Source organism: Crocodylus siamensis, chromosome 1 (genome assembly GCF_052110815.1).
Source record: "Crocodylus siamensis isolate JL-2025a chromosome 1, ASM5211081v1, whole genome shotgun sequence".
In the NCBI taxonomy this organism is placed as follows: Eukaryota; Metazoa; Chordata; order Crocodylia; family Crocodylidae; genus Crocodylus; species Crocodylus siamensis.
Window position 1 is genome coordinate 371108437 of NC_143395.1, and position 23348 is coordinate 371131784.

At 43.7% G+C, this 23348-nt stretch overlaps 1 long non-coding RNA gene across 2 annotated transcripts in view; it reads left to right on the top strand.

The window, feature by feature from the left end:
- LOC149875066 (uncharacterized) overlaps positions 1 to 23348 on the top strand; it is a 170596-nt gene that overhangs the window by 140098 nt on the left and 7150 nt on the right. The gene's annotated exons all lie outside the window — the stretch shown is intronic.

Genomic DNA, 23348 nt, shown 5'->3' on the forward strand with positions numbered 1-23348 from the left:
CCAAATCGCTGATGAAGGTGTTGAACAGTGCGGGCCTGAGGACCGAGCCCTGGGGGACCCCACTGCTCACGTCCTTCCAGGTTGAGAAGGACCCATCTACTACCACCCTCTGGGTGAGGCCCTCCAGCCAGTTGGCGACCCATTTGACTGTGTGGGTGTCTACACCACAGCCCCCCAGTTTCTTAATGAGAACAGGGTGAGAGACAGTGTCAAAAGCCTTCCGGAAGTCCAGGAAGATTATATCCACTGCTACCCCTGCGTCTAACGATCTGGTGATCTGATCATAAAAGGCCACCAGGTTGGTCTGACAGGATCTGCCACTGATGAACCCATGTTGGTTGCCCCTAAGCATGCAGTCCCCTGCTGGCCCCTCCTGGATGTGTGCCAGCATTATTTTCTCGAACAGCTTGCCTAGGATGGACCCGGATGCTGGGCTTTTTGCTGTAAAGGGCTGATCTCTGAATTTCCATGCCAACTTAAGCACTTGTTCCCCTCCCCTCAGAGACTGACCCCTGTCTGATTTAGGGTGCGTTCTCATCCATTGAGAATTACTAGCCTGTAGAGAACCCCACAGGGATGGTGGGGCTGGGATAGCAGTTCCTCAGCTTCGCTGGGATACACAAAGCCAACAGGCAGAAAAGTTTAGACTATGAGCTGTGCGGTTAGCAAGCTGGTATGAGGAGGTTGACACTCCTTGAGGAAAGGGGAATGGGGTAGTTGGGAGGAATGAGAGAAAAAGCAAGCAAAGCAACTGTTTTGCCATACTACTAGGTTTTAGATGATCACTTAAGTCGGAGTGGGAGGCCCCTGCTTTCTCACTGGTCCAGGTGTCGGCTTCTTGTTCCGAGGGTGGCCCGGCTTCTGGTGTGGGCTCACCCAGGGAGCTGCTGTCCGCCTCCTTTTCCAAATATCGCTTAATTCTGGTGTGATGGATCCAGCGGTCGTGTTTCTCAAGTTTCACCTCGGAGTGAGTGGTCAACAGCACCTGATAGGGACCTTCCCACTTTTCCGAGAGTGGCTCGCGCTTCCACTGTTGTACCAACACCTGGTCTCCAGGTTGGAAGCTATGGACTGGGGCATTCAAGGGAAGCTGCTGAAAAGAGGCAGTGTACCTGTGGAGAGAGGTTAAAACAAACTGCAAGGCAATAACATGTGCTCTAAGTTCAGCATTATCTAATTCAAAGGTAATCGCTTCCCAGACCCCTGGTGGCAGGACTTGGGGTGGCATTCCAAACATTATCTCGTAAGGGGATAATTTAATGCCCCTTCATGGCGTATTTTGAATGCGAGTTAAGGCTACTGGGAGTGCCTGAGGCCATTTTAAGTGAGTCTCTATACAAATTTTTGTCAGCATTGCTTTTAGGGTTCTGTTCATGCATTCCACCTGGCCTGAACTCCGAGGTCTCCAGGGGGTATGGAGCTTCCATTGAATTCCTAGAGCTTTAGCTACCTCCTGTGTTACTTTCCCAACAAAGTGTGCCCCCTGATCGGACTCTATGGATTCTAGAAGGGAGTATCGGGGCACGATTTCATTCAGCAAAGTGCGTGCCACCACTAATGCCGTCGCTGTCCGAGTTGGGAAAGCTTCTATCCATCCTGTTAATTGGTCTACCATCACCAGGAGGTATCGATGTCGTCCAGATTTGGGGAGTTCAACAAAGTCAATTTGCCAGGCTTGTCCCGGGTAGTGAGCCCACTGTCTTCCCCCCATCGGAGTTGGGGGTTTTGCTGGTCAGGGTGTATTTGCTTCCACTCCTCTAAGTCTTTTTTAGAGAGAAATGCCAAAAATGTGTGGGACAGATACAGATCCTTGAGGCAAAACCGTCCACATAAGTTGAGACTTATGGTGAGTGTCCGGATCTTCCCATTCAAAAGCAAAGAGCCTTTGGCTATCCTCGTGGAGAGGAATGGAAAAGAAGGCATCTTTCAAATCAAGGACTGAGAAGATCTTTGCATCTGGCGAGATTTGGGTTAAGATGGTGTGAGGATTTGGGACTACTGGGTTATCTGCTAGGACCTTTTGGTTTATAGCCCGTAGATCTTGTATCAGCCGATACGAGGTCTCATCAGCTTTGGGTACCCCGAGTATGGGGGTATTAAACGGAGATGAACCCTCCACCAGCCAGCCATATTCTTTAAAATTCTCTATCCAGGGCTTCAGTCCCATCCTAGTCTGTCTATTGAGGGCATATTGTTTTACGCGAATGGGCCTCTCCCCTTCTTTGAGGCGCACTCTTACTGGCGTCACGAACTTGGCCCTTGCGGGGGTTCCATCGGCCCATACCTGTGGATGTACGTTTTCTAAACTTTCAATTCCCACTGCCGAGCTTTCGCCCCCCAAAAGTGCCATCTGGTAGTTGGATCCTTGTTTCACCGGCAGCTAGACCACCATCTGGTCTCCTCGGAAAAAAAATCTCAGCTTGGAGTTTAGTAAGGAGATCTCGCCCCAACAGGGCAACCAGGCAAGCGGGGGAATAAACAAAGGCATGCTCAAGCAGGTTATCGCCAATTTTGGTGAGGAGGGGTTCGCACATGGGTAGCTTACTCTGCTTACCCTCAATTCCTTCTATGGTTACATACTTTCCACTTTCCCCTCCAAGCAGGGGTTTTTTGGGGAGCATTGAAAATGTGGCCCCAATATCTACTAATGCCTCATAATTTTTGCCACCAACTCTTATTTTTACCATGGGATCCTTGCGGGACTCTGCCCGCAGAGTGGTGGCCTTGGATCCCAGTCCCCATCAATTGGATTCCTCTCCGGAGAGTTCAGCTCTCATTTGGTGGGACTTAGGGTGTTCCCCACTCTTCTCCCTCAGCCGGGGGCACTCTCGCTTCCAATGTCCCTTTTCCTTACAATAAGCACATGTATCTGCCTCGACACGTCTCGCTCCCTGTGACACAAAACCCCTAAATACCCAAGTAAATCCAATAGTCTTGAAACCAGTCAATAAGGTATCAAGGCACTCAGGCATATGCAGATGGATTGAAAATTCCAAAACTAAAACTTCAGGAAAAAAGTTCTCTTTTCTTCTTAGGATACCTCCAAACTAAATGCATGCATTATTCCAAAACAGATTACCAATTCTAAGCATATCTGGAACATTACAGCTTCAAATGAAATGGTTACTATAACTTCATTTTTAAAAGATCACCCCTTCCACTGCCCCACCACCCTATAAATCTGTCTGAAGTACAGAACATATCTACCTTTTCAATAAACTGGAGTAAGGGTGCAGAGATGGGGGAGCAACCCGCCGTATGCTGCCTGCTCCCCCCATCTCCAAGTTTGTCCCAGCACATGCTATTTTGCATGCTTTTTTTTTCCTGGGGTTTATATGTGCTACCAGAAAATCCTACACTGCAAATTAGCAGTGCCAAGCATGGTTTAACATGCAATGAGTGCAGTTTGTGACACCACAAAGCCCACATGCCTGCACATCTGAACACACCCTAAGCATGCAAGCCAGAAAAAGCAGAAGCAAATCCAAATTATGACAGTCTGCCTGAAAATCCAAACTGTGACAGTCTGCCTGCAAACACCACTGTACACAACAGGTGAGGAGACAGCAGCTTGACACAATGCAAAAGAATATGCTGACAGTTATACTTGTTGCACATTTCCTGATCCAAGATGGTTGGTCCTGGGCCATGCCCAACCAACAGTCAATGTAAGGGAACTGGTCCCAATGTCAGTCATGAACTACTACATTATGTACCCTTGTGACCTGGTCAACATCAAAGGATCTCATTCCTGGCTAGCCTACCCGGAAGGTAGGCCATTCTAATTGGCAGAACTTTGAAATTTCACCCTTAGTCATTTTTATTCCATAATCTCCATATTTGACAAATTTATCAAAATTGCGCAAAATACAACCCAACGGGGTGCTGGAGTTTTCAACTCGGGAGCGACCCGTACCCATTATGTCTCTTTCCAAATTCTGGGCCAAAGAACTCCCAGACCAACGTCCTGACGGACCAACAAATAACAATACTAACAAAATGAGACAGGGAATTAGTATACTCACTCCAAACACGCCCAGGTACCTCGTCCTCGGAGTCCGCGGCTGGGGTGACTCAAATGGAAATGGAGTGCCTTTAACCTCCCAGGTGCCCCGACTCACGCTTTTGGCCTCGTGGCAAGCCCAAATTATGGCTTGGTGCGCACTCCACGAGCACGTACAGCGGTCTTGTCATCCAGCCCCGGGGTGGTCCAAGAGCTCTCCTGGCTGGCTCGCCAGAATTGTTGCACAAGGGGCCGTTCGAGCTCCTGGAGGCTAAGTTCCAATTTGGTCCCCAGAAGTGAGTCACACCACAAGCCACAGAGACAAAGCCTTTATTGCTTGCAAGTAGGTCGGCCTGGAGTCATGAGACTCAGATCAAAGCTGACCCCAAGTGCCTATTCTCCATTGCTTATATACTTGATTACAAGGTATTGGGAAAATTCCATTAGCGCAATCGCATTTCAAACTAGCATAGTTGCGAAGCTAAGGACTTTCCAACTGCAAGTCTGCGGTTTGCATGTTTGCACAACAGAGTGGGAAACAAGCTGCATGTAGATGCTTCCTGAGTTCTCGTAAAAGCAAACGGTTTTCAGCCCCCCCGCTTTTCCCACAATATGACCAGAGTGAGGCAGTTTGTGTTACAGCCTATACTTGTCTATAGTTTAAACCTGCAGTCTGGTTGGGACTGGAAAGGAGTGGCTTGGAGATCCCATTACTGACAGAGAGGCACGTGACCATCTTGAGCCCTGCCAGGGGTCAGACTTGAGGCACAGACAGGGGCCAGGGAGCACAGCATTGCCTGAGGGGGGCAGAAATCTGGCTAAACATACCAGAGCTCAGAGAGGGGTAGATCTTAGGGTCAGGGGGGCCCACAGCCTGGGAGGGGTGAAGCTAAGAGCCCAAGAGGGGCAGAAACAGGGCTAGAGGTACCCCAGAGCATTAGTGCAGAAGCTGGGTAGGCCAGGGACCCAACAAGGGAGTAAAGACCTAAGGTGGCCTAGTGGTATGAGACAGGGTGCCCATCTAAATGACAACTGGAAAGATCTGTAAGGCATGGGCATGGTTACTGGGGAGAATGGAGCTTGCATGATTGGCCCGTAAAGTAATAAGCATGGACACCCATGTTTATGGGTGTGAGACCAGTCTTGGGGAGCCCTGGAGCAGCCTCCCTTTTTCTAAAAGATAAATATATCAAGATGTGGCAGGAAAGGGGCAAGGGAGATTTTCTAAAAAGAGTGAAGTTGATATGGGCTGAGAAGGGCTCCAGGGGCATCACGGCCACACCTGGAGTGGGACCCTGCTACACAACCATTTTGATTTATAGAACTGTTGTCTCTTTGCAAAAAGTGGGGCATGGGGGGTTAAGATCAGTCTTCCAGCACTGGTGTGGCTTCAAATCTAATAGTGTTTATTTCAGTTTTACTAGTAAGCTAATTGTCATGAAGCCAGGGTTTTTCTTATGATTAGATACATCAGCCATGGATCGTTCTTCATGAAATCAAGGTTACAATTTATGACATTCATCTCTACAGTAATCAATTCTCAGTTGACTTTAGGTGAGGCATAAACTGGAAAAACAGATGAATCCTTAGTAACATACATGCTGCTTTCACAAACATATCCCTATTAGATATTTTTAATTATAGAACGTGTTATATAAATAAGGTTTCCTAATGGAACAAGTTCCTGAAAACTTCCATAAGAAGTCACTGAAGCTTAAAGCAAGCTTTTAATTAAAACTGCTTGTAGGCAAAGGGCCAAATGCTATTCATTGTAGATAGAGTCCTACTGGACACAATGGATTTATTTAATAATGGATTAGTTAACATGTCTAGCAGGATTTGATCTAAAACAACAGATCCAACCACTTTTTAAGAATATATTTTTTTTGTCCTAGTCAGTTATCATAAAAAATTTCCCTAAGGGGTGTCCATAGCGCTTTTCATGGTGCTCCTGAGAGTACTATCAAGAAACACATCCTGCCTCCTGCATTTGCACTCTACATGCCCCAAACCCGCAATATGAGGGTGCCCCCTACTGCCATTCTCATGCAGGCTGGAGAGGGCAATCTCTACTCTGGGGAAGAGATCTCTAGCTTCACCACCTCACTTCTGGGTTTGGTGTGTGTGGAGCAGGAGCAGGAGTAGGAACACAGGGCCTGCTTCTCAGGAACACTCTCTGGAGTTCCAAGGACATGATATAGATATGTCCTAAATGGCAGGAACGGTGAATGATATATTGGGCACAGCCCAATATATTAATGAACAGTAACAGTTTTAGGATATCAGAAGGCCTAGCTCTGCAAGGTTTGCAATTTATCTCTTCGTCATATTCTTACTTTTCTGGATTCATAGCAGAATTTTGGACCAAGTAGGAAATAGGCATTCAAATTATCACCTCTCAGAGTTCTTACTCTGTCATCACTGGACTCTTGTGATAAGGTTGGAATGGTCCATAGGGTTAGCTGTTATCCTGCATTGGTTCATACAAGTAGGTATGAAACAGCCCAATTCTGCACATGAATATATGTGGTAGGTATCTAGGCTCCAAATGTCTATATTCACAGATATCTGAGGTGGCATATCTTACATAGCTATAGAAACCTTTGATGTTTGTGAAAGCGTGTTATTTAAATCCAAGAATGAGGAGATATATTAACCTAGGATAGAAATTATGACATGCTTTCAAATACAAGTAAGGTCATTTACAAGGTTTTTTTTCTATAAATATTCTACTGCTAAATCCCACCTTCTTCCATGTATTCTCCCAGAAACGAGATGTTCACTGCAAGTTATCACAAAATTGAGATAAGTTTGAAATCATTGGTTATGTTTTGAAAACCAAATGCTGAATTGCAGAAAAATGCATTCAATCCAAAGAAATTAAACATTCTGATCTAGCAGCTTGATAACCTGTAAAAACTCTAGTGTAGGATACACTATATGTAAATATTCCTCATCTACAGAACAAAGTCAGTGTTAGTGATACGTGGGTGAAATCTGATTCTGAGCCAAGATTTTGTCTTCTTATTTCTCCATAGAACTGATTAGTTGGTGTGCATTCCTGTCCAATCTACTTGGAAGATTTAAATTACACATTGTTTGCTAACCCTGACACTTGGCCAAAGTAGTACTTAAAGACACTAATACAAGGGCTAGTGATCAAATGACACAGCTGTCCTAAAACATCATTATCTTTTTGATGAATGACAATTTAAGCTTTACTTTTCTGTTGGCTCTTTTTGAAGAGCTTGAACTCCAAATACATAGTTCATAAGCTGACTATATCCTAGGAGTTGCTAATTAATTCTTCACAGGCATGAGATTACTAAATATTGCACCCTTCCAAGTTAAATAAAAAGAGGGTTCTGTTTCTTTGATACAAGGAAGTGTATACCTCATGGATAGAGATAATGGCACAATTATCCCTAGATAAGAAAGGGTCACTAGTGCAAACTTCACTTCTTTACGCTTCTGCTCAGAATCTTTTATGCGCTCTACAGAATACTTCATACAAATAAACGTCTTGGACCTGAACAGATCTGTTGCTGTGGGATTGTACATGCAATCCTTATAGTTTGTTAGAGTGCTTTCTATAGTGTCTACCATGATAATCCAGTTGCCAGAATAGGGATAAACAAGACAGGAAGGACCTAATGCTTACACCCAGGAAATTAACCCTTCAGTCACAGGATATCTTTTACGGTCTTACCTGTGCGACCAAGCAATGCTATGCTGTGTTTTCACTGGGCGTGTCTACATGTGCACACTTACCGTGCAGTAACTGAAACTACTGTGCAATATGGGTGCACATCATGCAGGTATCAAACTTATGTCCGATTAGTTATTGTTCAGCAATGCACGTGTAGATGCCTTACTGCACAGTAACACTGTGTGTGTGGAAGACCACACACAGTGTGAATGCGCTTTAACGCTTGCACACAGAGGCACTGGCCTATTCCCACTTACTGTGCAGTAAATTTAAGCCAGTGTAAATGCACATGAAGACACACCCACTGAGCTCTAAGATAGTCCAAGATCACACCAAAGTCTTATTAGTAACCTAGGATTAAGCCTGGTCAAGTTTGATAGCAGGGTTTCTAGAAGTCTAAGTCACTGTTTGGTAGTGACAGTCTACTGTAAGCTAGTAACAAACTAGTGCTTTAATATTTGTTAAGGAAATATCTGCTCTCAGACTGTACGGCAACACTATAGTGGTAATTTAAGGCACTGACAGATGTAGAGCTCCCCGATGAAACTTATGGCACTTTGCAGGAAGTGCCATGAATTACAACATTCCCCCCAACCCAACAGACATTTGCTACTGGGTTTGGGGAATTGAGCTTCAGTTTGGAGTGCCTGCCTTTCTGCAGCCACTCACCCCTAGTCCTGCCCCCCACCTCCCTCCCAGCTCTGGTGCTGTCTTCAGAATGGTGGAGGGAAAGGGAGGGGAGCGAGCTCAGTCTGAGGTTTGTCCAGCCTGTGCTGGAGGGTTGGTGGAGGGTAGATTGGAGCCCCCCCACCCTGGCCCCAATCCAGCCTCCCCACCCTCCAGCACAGGCTGGGCAAACTCCAGACAGAACTCCTTCCCCTCCCATTCTGAAGACAGCACTGGTGGTGAGGCTGGGTTGTATCAACCCAACTCTGCTCCCAGCACATGCTGACAGATGTTAATGAAGGTTCAGATTATTGTGCAATCAAGCACTTCTAAAGCAGCCATGCCCATCTGTCTGTGCCCTTAAAAATCCCATGTTACACCTAAGGATAGATCCTATTCTGCCTATTAGGTACATAGGTGGATATAGAAACCTAAGTGTAATTCTCTTCCACCCTGTTCAGGTCCCTGAAAAACAATTAATGCAAAAATTGGTTGGTTCCTATGATACACCATGACCCCCAGCTTTAGTCAGATGCACCTTTCAGTCAGAACACACTCCTGGGGTGTTCTCACACCCTCAGGACAGTTCTTCAGGACCAATCCTCTCACTGCCATCTGCTGTCTCACCACTGTGTGAACAGACGGAGATGTCCCACAGGTCACCTCCATGACTTATGGTGCCTCAGCTTTACCCACCTAGGTTTTGCCAGTTAGAAAAAACACATCCTTGCCTGGTCACGCACCTGGAATGATAGACCCCTCCTTCCTTAGAAAAGGTCATTTTGTATGGTCAAATGCTCCAAAATCACACTTACCACTGACAATAGTAAATTATAAAAGATAACAAAAGGATGTATTATAAAAACAAGAGCAAATACAAGAAATCAGTAATGATATGTTGAGATACAGGACAGAAATATAGATATATACAAACAAATGAAAATACCAGAACAATGATTTTACTTTATCCCTGCACCTTAAGATCTAAGCTCTAAGAATTCAGCTTTCACATCTCAGTTCAATACGTTAGAAAACATGTAGCGCTCTTACCTTTCTGTCAGGACTTCCTGCAGCTTCTCCTGCCAGCCAGAATACTCAGCGTACTGGTTGAAAGCCTAAAATGATCCCCTATGCCTGGGAAAAATAAAGACAACCACTTGCTCCCATGGCAAGGCTTAAGTATGGTTTCTTATCTGGTTATTTACATACATTATCCTTTGGATTCTTGGGGACTGTCGCCAGGCACTAAAGTGTTTGCTCCTAGAAGAGCAGAAACTACCAGGGGAGAGCCCAAAGAGACGGGCAGAAGCCCAGGTGCAGGTTATCAGAGCAACAGGCTAGAGAGGAAATTAGCTTGCACCTGGACCTGTCTGCTGACCGGAAAGGGCAGGGCCCTGGGCTCTTATAAGTCCCGAGGCTGGAATTAGGGAGGGTAGTTCACTGCAAGAAGCTAAGTGGGAATATGCCCTCCTAGAAGGAGCTAGGGGAAGAGGCCTGAGAGTGAGTCTAGCTTCTAGGGAATGCTAGGGGCAAAGTTTGATTCTTTTAAAGGGGTGGAACACAATGGGAATTTATGTGTTATGTTATAGCCCAGTGGCTTATGTTTTGTTTGTTGTTTCATAACTACCGGTGGCTTGAGTGAGGCTATTTGGGGAAGGAGGAGGCCTCATTGGGGGCCCACTGCAGTGCGGGGACCCCTGCACCAGAGAGGGCATGGTATCTGGTGCATGGCAACCCTGGAGCCAGTGTTGGCGCAAAGACAGACAGGGCTGGAGAGAGCCCAGTGACACCCCAAGGCTGAGTAAAACCAAGGCCTCAGAAGGTCGTTGTGTGAATACCATCTGCAAGACTTGGGGTGTGGTAAAGGGGCGGTTTGGAGCCGTGCATATAGCCCATAAGGCTGGTGTGTCCTGAAACATTTCCTTTGAACCAGGATCCACAAGGGGTCTGGAGACCCATGGGGTTCAGGGAAGTCCATCAGGACTGTGTCTGACCAAACGTGAAGGCAGCCTCCCTGTATTATATTTTCATCAAGACATGGTGGGCGAGAACTGAGGGTGCCCATTGGGCCAAATTGGCATGGTCAAGAGGCTTTAGGAGATTATGGCCATCCTTAGGGACCCCATCCCATTACAGGGACCCCGTCCTATGCATAACTTCCTTCCCCCTTCTCCCCACCCCCCAATTTGTATCTATTTACTGGACCACAAGTCTTTCCTGTTCCAGTTGTCCCTTCAGGAGTATTTACATTATTTCAGATGTATCCTACGGCTACAATCTCTTGCATACTTCTCTAATTTTGAATAATGTCCTTCTTTTAATAGCCCGAATAGTCAAGTGTTATGGTCTCTACAGGTCTCTCCTTTTAAAATGTAAATTGGTTATTGCCTGGGTCTGGCTCATGGGCCCTGGATCATACCTGCAAGGGTCTACTTGATTGGCCATTAAATACCCATGTTGAATGCCAATTCTTATTAATTACTTCTCTCAAGTGTAAATCTCATTATTTAGAAAGAACACTAACATCATTATTATGTTATGTAATCCTGGCTTTACTATAGCATATATGAAATATGTTTATATGCTTTGTGGTATTTGATATAAATTTAAGGATGATAAGCCTAAATACAGCTTGATGCTACCTACCCGCAGAGACTACACATACCACATAAGAAAAAATGCAAGAAAACCATGCACAATATTCGGCAATGTAGTTTAAGTTCATAATAGGTCTTCCTCCTCTTCCTTCTTGTTTTCTTGTGACAGTATTAAGGGGAAGATAAATGTTTATTACAAAAGCAGATGGATTTTTCCAGGACTTTAGGTGGAATAGAATCACCTAAGTTCACTTAACTTAAATGCTTAATAGGTGGGGAACACTATGGGACTTGGTGTCCTGACTAAATTCCAACTATTATTCATGTTCCTGTGAGATGCAGGAGGAGCAAAACAAATGAACAGGTGAAAAAGTCCTTGGACAGAGTCAATGATTACTTTCCCCAATCAACGAAAATTCTGAGATTCCAGTTTCACATTTGCTAGAGCTCCTCATGAATGTCTGCAAAACCACTATGTTCTCCTTCAAATAACTTTTATACTTCCTTTTGACATGCATACAAACATTCAGTTAGGCCAACGGTCTACTCCAGTCACTCTACCGTGATGCTTGATAATGCCTGGTATTCTTCTATCTATATGTATCCTGCTGTTGTCTCTTTGCCTTTTATTTGGATTGTAAGCTCTTGGGGCAGGGCATTTCTTGCTTTTCCTTTGTGCAATGCATAGCATTATGGGGTCCTGGTATATGTCTAGGACTCCTAAATACAATGGCAATGCAAGTTTAAAATAATGCCACAAGTGAGAGTAATGGAATATAAAGAACTAGAAACCAGTAGTTATGCATGCCACCTAATGTAATGACAGGTGGGAAATGGGGCACAGGACTTGCATAGACCAGAACCTAAGGGAGGAAACAGTGCTACTTAAGAGGGGAGGGGGCACCAGAATAAAGGTGCCCCCCCCTCCAAACTCCAGCTCCAGCTCTGGCAGTGGGAAGGAGAGAGAAACACTACTGGCAGAGGTTTGCTGCTGTGTGGAGAATGGAGATGTCACCGTCTTTTTGGTCTCCAAAAACATGTATTTTTTTTGGCCACTCAATGTATAGCAGTGGCAAGAAAAGGGGGAGACATCTCTCCTAGCAGCAGGGAGTTTCTGGCTGCTGCTAATGCTGCTTCTTGGAATTGCCTGTACCTAAGAGAAAGGTATCCTGCCCAGCGGAATGGTGACAAGTTCCAGGAAGGTGCTAGCTTTCCCGGGGTGAAAGATCCTTTTCTCAAGTTCTATGAATTTATGGGTTTGGGAGCTGTGAATTATGCCTTCTACCCACAGTGCTGCCAACTATATGATTTTACTGCTAGATCTACCAATCTTTCCTAGATCTACCAATAAAGCATTTGGATAAAGTCGTTGTTGTATAAGTTTACAACAATTAATAATGGATAGATTGCCTAGTGATGTTTTGATAGCTGTGAAAGGTACCAAGACTGGTAAATACCTACTTTCAGGAACTGGCAGCACTATGCACCTGCTCAACTACCCTCTGCCATGACTATTTCTTGCATTCTCTATCTATCCATTTAGGACACAGACAGAAGTTGTACAATATGCAGTACACCTATTAGGCTTGCTTACAATAATCTTGTGAACAGGGATCCTGGTTTTTTTTTCTCTGATTTAAAAAAAAAAATCACAGAAGAATGTGGATTTGGGTTTGTTTTTGTTTTTTTAAGTCCCCAATTTTTCACTTTAAAAAAAGTAACCCCAAATCCACACTCTTCTGTGATTTTTAAATGAAACACCACTTATATAGAGATGTGTATATATAGTGATGCTTCTTTTTAATCACAGAAAATGTGTATTTTGGGTTACCCAATTTTTGGTTTAAAAAACAAACAAACTTTTTTTAATTGGAGAGAACCAGAATCCCAGCTCATGATAGAATCTGTCCATAGGAGAGAATTTTAGAGTACATCATGCTCCAGTTTAGAAATGATGTGTAAGTAGTGCCCTCAGTTTCAGAGAGACAACACAAAACAGTACATAGTATTGTTCAGCTTATTTTGCTAAATTAATTTTCTTATGCTACTGTTTTTGAAGGGCATGGGATCTGGCATTCAGAATATGGTTCAGTGAAACTAGTTTAAAATATAGAAACGTACTGCCCTCTGCTGGCCATGTAAACAAAATAAGAATATCCACTCCACGCAAAGTGATTTTAACATATATACATGCAAACTTTGCTTTCAGGGTGTTCAACAGCTATAGCTCTCCTTAACCTGTATTGTAGGTGACAGTTCTGGAAAATGTCACTGAGCAATGTTGTTGGTTTACTTCAGTGGCACTGAAGGGTAACTTCTAAGTCTGTCTCAGAAAACAAATTCTCTGTTCTCAGGTTCACCATGCTGGGAGCAGCATTGCAAAGTTAACCCTCTTCTTACTGTGTACCTATGAACTGATCCTGATTTATAGGACTATAACTATTCAACAGCCAGTCTGGATGAATAATCATCAGGCTACAGTGTGAACAATTCATAGCAAACAGCAAAACCATAAATGATGGGTGCAGCTACATGAGTAATTAATGCAATGAAATAAATAAACTCTGGCCCAGTTCATGCTGGAGTCAGCTATTTCCAAGAGCTGTGTTTTACACGTGCACCTGGGACTGCAGCATTTAGAGACAGGGTAGAGCAGCCCTGGGTTGGCAGCAGGCTCAGGGGTTCAGCTCCAGGCGGCAGAGTATGGGGCTAGTCAGCAGGCAGCCCCCACACTTAAGCACCCTCGTGTCCCAGCCAGCCCCTGTCAGTGTACGCATGTTTGATTGCACATAAGTACTCTGCTGTAAGATAGTACTGTCCTGAACCATACTATCTTATGATGGAGCTGATCTACTGTCCCCTAGTACCAGCGCACATGTAGATTGTGACACTTTACTGCTGAGATTATTAGTGTGCTCCACAATAAAGTGCACGTGTGTATGAACCCAGCAAGATCAAATTGCAACACTGACCTGTCTCTACTCACTGGTTGGATATCCAGAATGATTACCCAGGTGACTGAAGTTCAGATGAGTGTTCAAATGAATACTTTTTTCAGGTGTAATTTCAGGTATTTGTCTGACAAGTCATTTCTCTTCTGTCTGCCAGTTATGGGGGACTGCATTAAAAATGGGCTATATAAATATTTGCAATAGAAAATAACTAAATGGAAGGAACGTAATCAAAACAGAAAATTACTTGGAACCCAAATTAACTTGCACAGATTTCTTTGCAATATTTGAGTAGCTTCCGCCTATGTGCCTGTAAGGTAATTTACATGGTTATGAGTTTAAGAGTTAAGACTATTTCAAATTCTTATGAATATTTAGCAGTTAGGGGTTTTTCTCTGTATTTTCATGTACAGGCCACACAACTCATAATTTCTAGGGTCCTGCTTCAGTGAAGCTTTGTCTCCTTAAATTAACTTTGGATTTGATCTTTTTGGCATAAGATCTCCCCTTTCTACACTTGTCTAAGAAGTACTTAGTAATCAGAGTTCTGTAGATAAGCTGGTGAATTTGTACAGCTGCCATCATAGCTCACAGGTGGAGGGAAAATTCAGGCAAAAGAACAAGATGAAATACTCAATTTGATGTAGATTGGCCATTTAGTCCCATCTTCTTACATCCTCATAATGCCCATGTTCATTCATTTACTATTAATGATTCAAAGATACATTAGCTTCAGCAATTAATACACTATCCTGGGTTATTCAGTTTTCCCATCATCTATAATAATTTTATTAGATTTGTCATTGTATAGGAACTGTAATCACATTCCAAAGAGAAGATTCTGCCTTTGTTTCTTTACACTGTACCCACTGAAAAGCACTTTTTTCCCTGCTGTTTCCAGAAGGCTAATTATTTTACCAATACTCCCATTTCTAAGATGCCTATAAAGGTGGTGCTATGATTCTTGATAGATCTCTCCTGTCAGTTTTCCCCCCTGCAGACTTTCAGCCCCTAAGCTATGATTTTTTAATATACTCGGTCGGGTTAAAACTCAGTCTCTCTCCCCTCAGATAGTAGTGCATTCACTTTGTTCTTTTGTATCTTTTTTTTTTGTTAGTGTCTAAATTCCATCATTCAGGGTTTCCATTTAGTCTTCTATAATCACCACTAAAAATAGAGTTCAGTTAATTTATAAATCCCTTATGTCTACTTCAGTTGTCTGATAATATCAAACAGTGTCATGAGGGCCAAAGCTTTTACTCACATTGCATTGAAATGCTGCTTAGCTGCAGCAGTTAATTAACCAGCAACAGACCTACCCAAGTTTCCCTGTGCTTGTTGCAGTATCCTCTCTGAACACTGCACTGACGATTTCTTAGCTATTACAGGTTAGTTTCTCTGAGAACAAAGGCAATTGCAGATCAAGGCAACATGTAGTTGGGGGAAGGACACCTTTGAAAGTTCTCGTTAATGCATACACACGCATGCATGCTTAATTACATGTGGAACACCACTGCTTCTCTCTTAATCCTGTAGCACTTACAATGGCATACATTGTCATTTGCAAACACCCTCTTTCCTCCTCATTTGAGCAGAAATGATGTTTGGTTTAACTACAAATAGAATATATTGACCCTGCAAGGGAAGAAGAGCTTTCCTTGGGTTTTCTGTATCTCATTGGCCAGCAAGTTTCATAGTTTCATAGTTTCTAGGGTCGGAAGGGACCTGAGCAGATCATCTAGTCCAACCCCCTGCCATGGCAGGAAAGATTACCTCCTCTTAAATACCCCCAGGGTAGGAGCCTGCACCACTTCTCTTGGAAGCTGGTTCCAGACCCTAGCCGCCCTGACTGTGAAGTAGCGCCTCCTGATATCTAACCTAAACCTACCCTCTGCCAGCTTGTGACTGTTATTCCTGGTCACTCCTGGCGGTGGTTGGGGGAACAGTGACTCCCCCAATGCCTGCTGATCCCCCCTGACTAGTTTATAACAGGCCACAAGATCCCCCCTCAGCCTTCTCTTTTGGAGGCTGAACAGGTTCAGGTCCCGTAGCCTCTCCTCATAGAGCCTGCCCTGTTGTCCCCTTATCATACGAGTGGCCCTCCTCTGGACCCTGTCCATGCTGTCGACATCCCTTTTGAAGTGTGGCACCCAGAACTGGACACAATACTCCAGCTGCGGCCTGACCAGTGCCGCATAGAGGGGGAGGATCACCTCTTTGGACCTGCTCGAGATGCATCTGTGGATGCATGACAAGGTGCAGTTGGCCTTCCTAACTGCCTCCCCACACTGCCGGCCCATGTTCATCTTGGAGTCAGTGATGACCCCAAGATCCTTTTCCGCCTCCGTGCTGACAAGAGGGGAGTTCCCTAACCTGTAGGTATGGTGCCGGTTGTTCCTCCCGAGGTGCATCACCTTGCACTTGTCTGTGTTGAAACCCTTCCTTTTCTCATCTGCCCACCCTTGTAATCTATCAATGTCTGATTGTAGCCTGTTGCACCCTTCCAGTGTGCCCACGTCCCCCTACATCTTAGTGTCATCAGCAAATTTGAACAGGGTGCTTTTTACCCCCTCATCCAAATCACTGATGAAGATGTTGAACAGTGCGGGCCCGAGAACCGAGCCCTGGGGGACCCCACTGCCCATGTCCTTCCAGGCTGAGAAGGACCCATCCACTACCACCCTCTGGGTACGGCCCTCCAGCCAGTTGGCGACCCATTTGACTGTGTGGGTGTCTACACCACAGCCCCCCAGTTTCTTAAAGAGAACGGGGTGAGAGACAGTGTCAAAAGCCTTCCGGAAGTCCAGGAAGACTATATCCACTGCTACCCCTGCATCTAATGATCTGGTGATCTGATCGTAAAAGGCCACCAGGTTGGTCTGACAGGACCTGCCACTGATGAACCCATGTTGGTTGCCCCTAAGCATGCAGTCCCCTGCTGGCCTCTCCTGGATGTGTGCCAGCATAATTTTTTCAAACAGCTTGCCTAGGATCGAGGTAAGACTAACCGGCCTATAGTTTCCCGGGTCCTCCTTCCTGCCTTTTTTGAAGATGGGAACCACGTTGGCCCTCTTCCAGTCCTCCGGTACTTCACCAGAGCACCACGAGTGCTTGTAAAGCCGTGCCGGGGGACTTGCAATGACCTCGACCAGTTCCTTTAGAACTCTAGGGTGGAGATCATCCGGACTGGCTGACTTGAATACATCCAACTCCTCTAGAAGCTCCCTAACTAAATCCTCGCTAACCCATGGCCCAGGTGTGCCTCCCCAGGGGCCCGAGGGGGTCCCAGCAGGGAGGTGGCTGTTCTGGTCCCTACTTAGGAAGACGGAGGCAAACAAATCATTAAACATGTTAGCTTTGTCTTCTGGTGTGATGACCAAATTTCCCAACGCGTCCTGCATGGGCCCCACATTACCGGGGACCTTCTTTTTACCCCCTATGTATTTTAAAAAGGACTTCTTATTGTCCTTAATCTGGGAAGCTAGTCCCAGTTCCATCTCTGCCTTGGCCTTCCTAACTACCCCCCTACATCCCTGAGCAACTGCAGGATAGTCCTCCCTGGTGATGACCCCTTCTTTCCATTGGGTGTAAGCCTCTTTTTTAGCAAGGAGACATTCCCGGATGCTTCTGGTGAGCCATGGAGGCTTGTGTGCTCTCCTGCTCCCTTGGAGACGGGTGCAGGTTGACTTGTTGTCATACTTCCCTTCTGATAACTTTGTGGGTTTTGTACCTTCCTGGATAAGGAGAAGCATGTTAGCTGTGTAAAATGAGGTCCTCCTTGCCTCTTATACCACACCCAGAGAGCGGCTAGGGAATTTAGAAACCACACACACACTTTTGGGAGGGAACCTCACGGTGTAATGAAGTCCCCAGTTGTGCTGAAAATGTTACTTGGATTGTCCAAAGAAAAACCTCAGGTGTCTACAAGCAAGTGCTGCAACACTTTATTCTAATTTATGCAGTGTGTATTACACATTTATATTTTAAAACATGCTCCACTCCACTGTCATTCTCTGCTTATCTATTTGATGACAAAGAGATGCTTTGACCATTAACAATTGTGCCACTTTTTTTAAAGTTTCCTGCAGATTGGAAACAGGAACAGGGAGAAATCCAGTGGAGAATAGTAATTGTATGAATCTGTCAAGAAAAAAGACAATAAACATATCTGCCATTACAGAGCTAAGTTTATCTAAGGACTTTATTACCAGGAATTCTGGTTTTCTCCAATTAAAAAAAGAAAAAAAAGTAACCCAAAATCCACTTTTTTTCATGATTAAATGTAAAATGCAATGCCACTTATTTATTTATTTATTGGTTCCCTCCATAATTTGTTCATATGCTTGATTATTACCCTTGCCTTGACATTTTAGCATATAATAAGTGTGTGTGTATATAAATATAAAACTATGTTTCATTTTAATCACAGAAAAATGTGGGTTTTGGGCTACTTTTTGTAATTTGAAAATTGGGGATTTTTTTTATCAGAGAACCAGGATCCCTGCTTATTACATGGTAATTTTTGGGTGACCCCTGGAACTCCTTAAACCCTGGACTGTCTGTATATTAACACTTAAAAGTGGCTTTAAGCACTCATGCAGCTCAAAGTTACACCACTCCAGGATGGGATTTTTTTCTCTGATCTGCACTACCCAGTCGCTATTTGATTTAAGGTGTGGTCACTCCCCACAAATGTGCCACTCAAGTCAAAGCCCTCTAGTATCCCAGGATCTCTCGCACCCCTGCCCTGTTTAGCAGGCCTTTAGTGGCAAGTCACAGCTGTGCAGGTGGCAGACAGTCAGAGAAGTTTTCTAAACTAAGGGGGCGACTACTCCTACTCCAGGCTAACACTAACACTGATTGACATTTGTGCAGCTCAAAGCATGAGGTGTAACAAGGCCCTAAGGTTAGAAGCAGACATCGGACCGTTGATCCACTTCACTGGGCAATACACACCCTTGCCCTGTGTTGATGGTGCAGGAGAGGGGGCGATGTGATCTCCCAAATTTCCCCACCCGGCCAGACACCCACCCCAAGCAGGGAAAGCATCACAAAGGTAATAGATGTCTGCCACAATGAAGCAGCAGATTTTATTACTACCTCTGTTGTGCCACTGAATTTCCTTTCATGTGGTGCAACAAATGGTATTGATGTCTATTTGCTCAGCACTTGTGCTGCTATAATAAATATCATGGTGGCACAAATGGGACACTAGGTAATATCTATTTTCACCTTAAATAACAAGTTTTTGGTTGGTTTTAAAATGAGAGAAAGTGCACCAAATTTAGTTAGACTCCTTGGGCACATCCACACATACAACTATGTGCGCTTGCAGCAGCTGAAACAGAAGTGGTGCAAATTTGAGCCAGGACTTTTTGCTTCAGCGTATGTGCTCAGACATGCACTTTGAAGTGGAGGAAATTGTGCCATTTGGGGCAAAATAACCCAGCCTGGCTCCTGCCAGATCTGCAGCCAGGGGGAGCTAAAGCCCAGGGCTAGCACCTGTGCTGTCCCCAGCAGTATAAAAAGCTGCCCTGTCTTGGCCTCAGCAGGGTAAAAAAACCACACTGGCAAGTAGCTCAGAGCTACTAGCTCTCAGGAGTTTCTGGTGCTGATCCAATTGGTAATTGGAGATACTACCCCTTGTGCCAGCTGGACTGCTGAAGCAGCCCTGACAGTTGCCTGCACCCTCTACCCCCCGCAGCAGTCTGGCAGTGGGGGCTGATGCCTGGCTGTGACCTGCTGCGCACCTGCCTGACCCAGATGGGTACTGCACAGCCAGTAGAGGCATCTGCCCCTCTGAGCCAGCTGCCAATGGGTGTGGCTGCAGGGTTGGCCTCTGCAAACTTGCAGTGCGGGGAACACTTTTTCTTTCCCGCAGGTGCCTGTTGCCCTGCCTCAAAGGGGTTTGAGGTGAGGCAAGATGCATGTATGCACTCATCTGAACGCACCCCTTATACTTACCTTCAGTCTCATGTAATTAGTTGTACCTTTTTAACTTTTGATGGGTTTTTCTGGCTCCTGCACAAGTTAACCAATCCTGAAAGTTTCAGGGTGTTTTCATTCCCTCTCATGGAAGTGTAGAGCTGAATAGCAACTGTAGATGTTTGGATCTTTTTTCCACAATAGAGGATTATACAACCATTTATAGAGTCCCATGGAATAATTCTAAAGTCTGTAAAACATTGACTTCTGTAAGATTTTAAAGGGTGCTTATAACTGATTTGACTACATTTCTGTAGAATTCTATTGGCATCCTTCTCAAAGAATTCAAGGCTCTTACTGGAGTTGTACCTTTTATCACCGAAAAAGAAAACCAAACCTAGAAACCACCAAGAAAGTCAGACTGGAGTTTGGATTGTAATCCCCACTTTCTTTGAGCCATACTTTTAGTTCCCGCCATACCTTGTTCATATGCTTGATTATTACCCTTGCCTTGACATTTTAGCATATGTGCATTTTCATACCAATTTGGCATCTGTATCTGTAGATTTTCCCCTAAAGATGTGAGGCCTTTGAAAGACTGGCAACATGAACATTATGTAGATTAAACATGTAGAAAAGCACTAGTGGCATTATTGGGAAGTGTTGTGTTTTGTTTTGTTTTTTAAATTAGACACAGCTGGATGCTGATTTAAAATTAGACTTTTATGAAGCAGACAGTAGTTGAACAGTCAGATTTCTTTAGTTTATTAGATTTTTTTTCCTAAGCAGTTTTAATCAAGGCTGGTGGATTAACATTTTCTTCCACACAGCAATGAATAAGAACCATGGTATAGTGTGTGACTTTTTTGTTTTGTTTTTTTTCACCTCTCACTAAACTGAGTTTGCTTGACATTAAGGACTGTAATATTAGACATCTATACATTTTTCAGGCAGAGAACTCGGGGACTTTTTTACAAGAGGTGAAGAAGCACATGGGAGTCTTTCAATCTAGTAGTTCCAAGTCAAGTCGCAACAGAACTCTTTCCCCCCCGACACACAGCAATAACCTTCTCTTTTAGGCCTTACTCAGGGTTGAGGCAAAAGGTAGCCCCTTTTTCCTCAGACAGTATGCAGATGAAACCAAAGCCAACTGTTTGTGGCTTCAAGTAACTAGCCCCTAACTATGCCAACTGCCTCTTCTTTTTAATATGTTGTCAGTCAGTTTCCTAGGAAGCTATTAGAATCTAGCTGTTTAGATTGCTGATCATTAACTCTTTGCTTTCCAACATTGAGGCTTATCCCTTAACCATAGGTTTCCTGAGCTGGGCACAAGCTGGCTGGTCAATCTGTCACTATTATTCACATTGGTCTCAGCTTCCTCACTTGTACATTAGAACTATGGGTGTCTAAAGTTAATTACCTAAAGACATAAGAAGGCACCTAAGCAAGCTGTCTTTAACTCCTTTTTAACAACATTTTGCAAATATTGGACCAGGATTATGATAAGAATTCATGGCAGAACCAGGATGAAATCTTAGGCTTGGGGGCTAAGTACAGGCAGTCAAAAAACCCAAGGCTGAATGGATTCAGTTGTTGCAGGTTAGTCTAAACTGCAGAGATTAAACTGAAACAGAAGTGAACAGACATTTACCTTTGATTGAGGAAATGCAGCCACATGCCTGCAGTGACTTGGGCCAGAAGTCAGGGGATGCTAAAGCACAGCTCTTTGGTGCACAGCCAGCATGGGCTGTATGTTTACTTCTTCTTTCTGCTGTCCCTGAGGTCTCTGGGATTTGCAGCCCAAAATCACAGCAGCAGAACTCTGCGGGGTTGCTTATCACTTCCTCTTCCTGCTTCCAGGTACCTTTTGAGATTTTGTAGTCCACAGATGGATATAGAAACTTATTTGCATATGCAGAAGAGGATGAATGATCCAATATTATGGTATTGCTAAAAACTAAATAAAAGGCTTGTAATTACATTTCTACTTGTAACATGCAATTCACTACTTTTTAGTGTACTTTGGGGATATTAGGTTGTATGATCTAATGTCTCTGGAGATTCTGTTTTCTTTAACAGTTTGCTGTTTCAAGAGCAGAGATTTATGGAAGAATGGAATGTAATGGGTATTGATCAGTGAAGAAAGACTGAGCCTCAAAGAAAGAAAGACGTACTATAGCATTTGTCACAACTGAAATGATATTACTGAGCTGTTTAGAAGCAGAAATTCTCTTTGGGTCAATGAAGACAATATCCATAATTCTGATTCCCTGAATCAGCAGGCTTACCAAATAACCCACATTTATTCTTATTAACAACCATTAAGTCATTCTGAGGTAAGCTGTGCTGTGAAAACCCAAACATCTCATAAAGAAAAAGAAAAATATTTCTTTGCTCCACTGTAAAGAATACGCCAACAGTTTGAAGGAAAGTAATTCAATAGACAGACATATCTATTGGATTCATTTTATGTACTGAATAGAAATGTTTCATTTCTGAAAAGAACAATTCACTCAGAAAAGACTAATATGATTTTAACATAAGTATTTCACTCCAGAAGAGTGACTGAAGTGATTTATTTTTGCCTATTGTAGATTATATCAGTTCTCAGAATATAGAACAAGGCCACTCTAGCAAGCTACTTCTGCATGTGCTTACCTTTATCACTGCATTTATATATTATGAGAATATTAACAGGATTGGGGGGTCAGATTTCAGCTCTGCTAGGGTAGAGGTTCAATGCAGCTGTTTTATCTAAGAAACAAATATGCTGGAAATCTTTACTCACATGCTTACAACACTGCAGTAAAACTTAATTGAAAAAACTCACATTGCTGCCCTCTCCTTTACTTGTTAATGAAATCTAAAAGGTATCAATGAACAAGATGAGACAGTGTTCAAAACACAGATGTCATGTATAACAAGAACCAGGTTTGAATCTGGCAAAAATTTTAATTTGTGAATTAAATATGACCTGTTATCACGCTTGGTAAAAGCACATCAGTGCCATTCTGAACCTTTGTCTTTTTTAGGTTGTTGAAAAAGTATAAAAAGAAAATAAAGATCAGTTTTAATTATCACATCATGATAATCATGTGTTGAAGCTAATTTACATTTGCACGTTCCCACATGTATAGTCTTATACTTGAAACAATAGAGAGAGCTTCACATTTCCTGAGGCTTTGAACAGGCTGAAGCCTAAGTCCACATAGGCTTCAGCCTGTCCAAAGTCCACATAAAAACTAAACAGTATTTGGTTTCCAGAACAGAATTGAAGTTCATAATAAATACATGCATTTTAAAAATTAAACTCCTTATGCTTATTGAGTTATACCATACTACTAAACATAACATAACCATGAAAATGATGGAGTTATTTTTTAGGGCTTTGTGTTTCTGAAGCACTAAACAAAGAATAACTATTTAATGTTCACAAGTGCCTGTATAAGATGAGGAAACAGATATAGAGGAGTCAACTGAGCTGCCAGAATAAATTG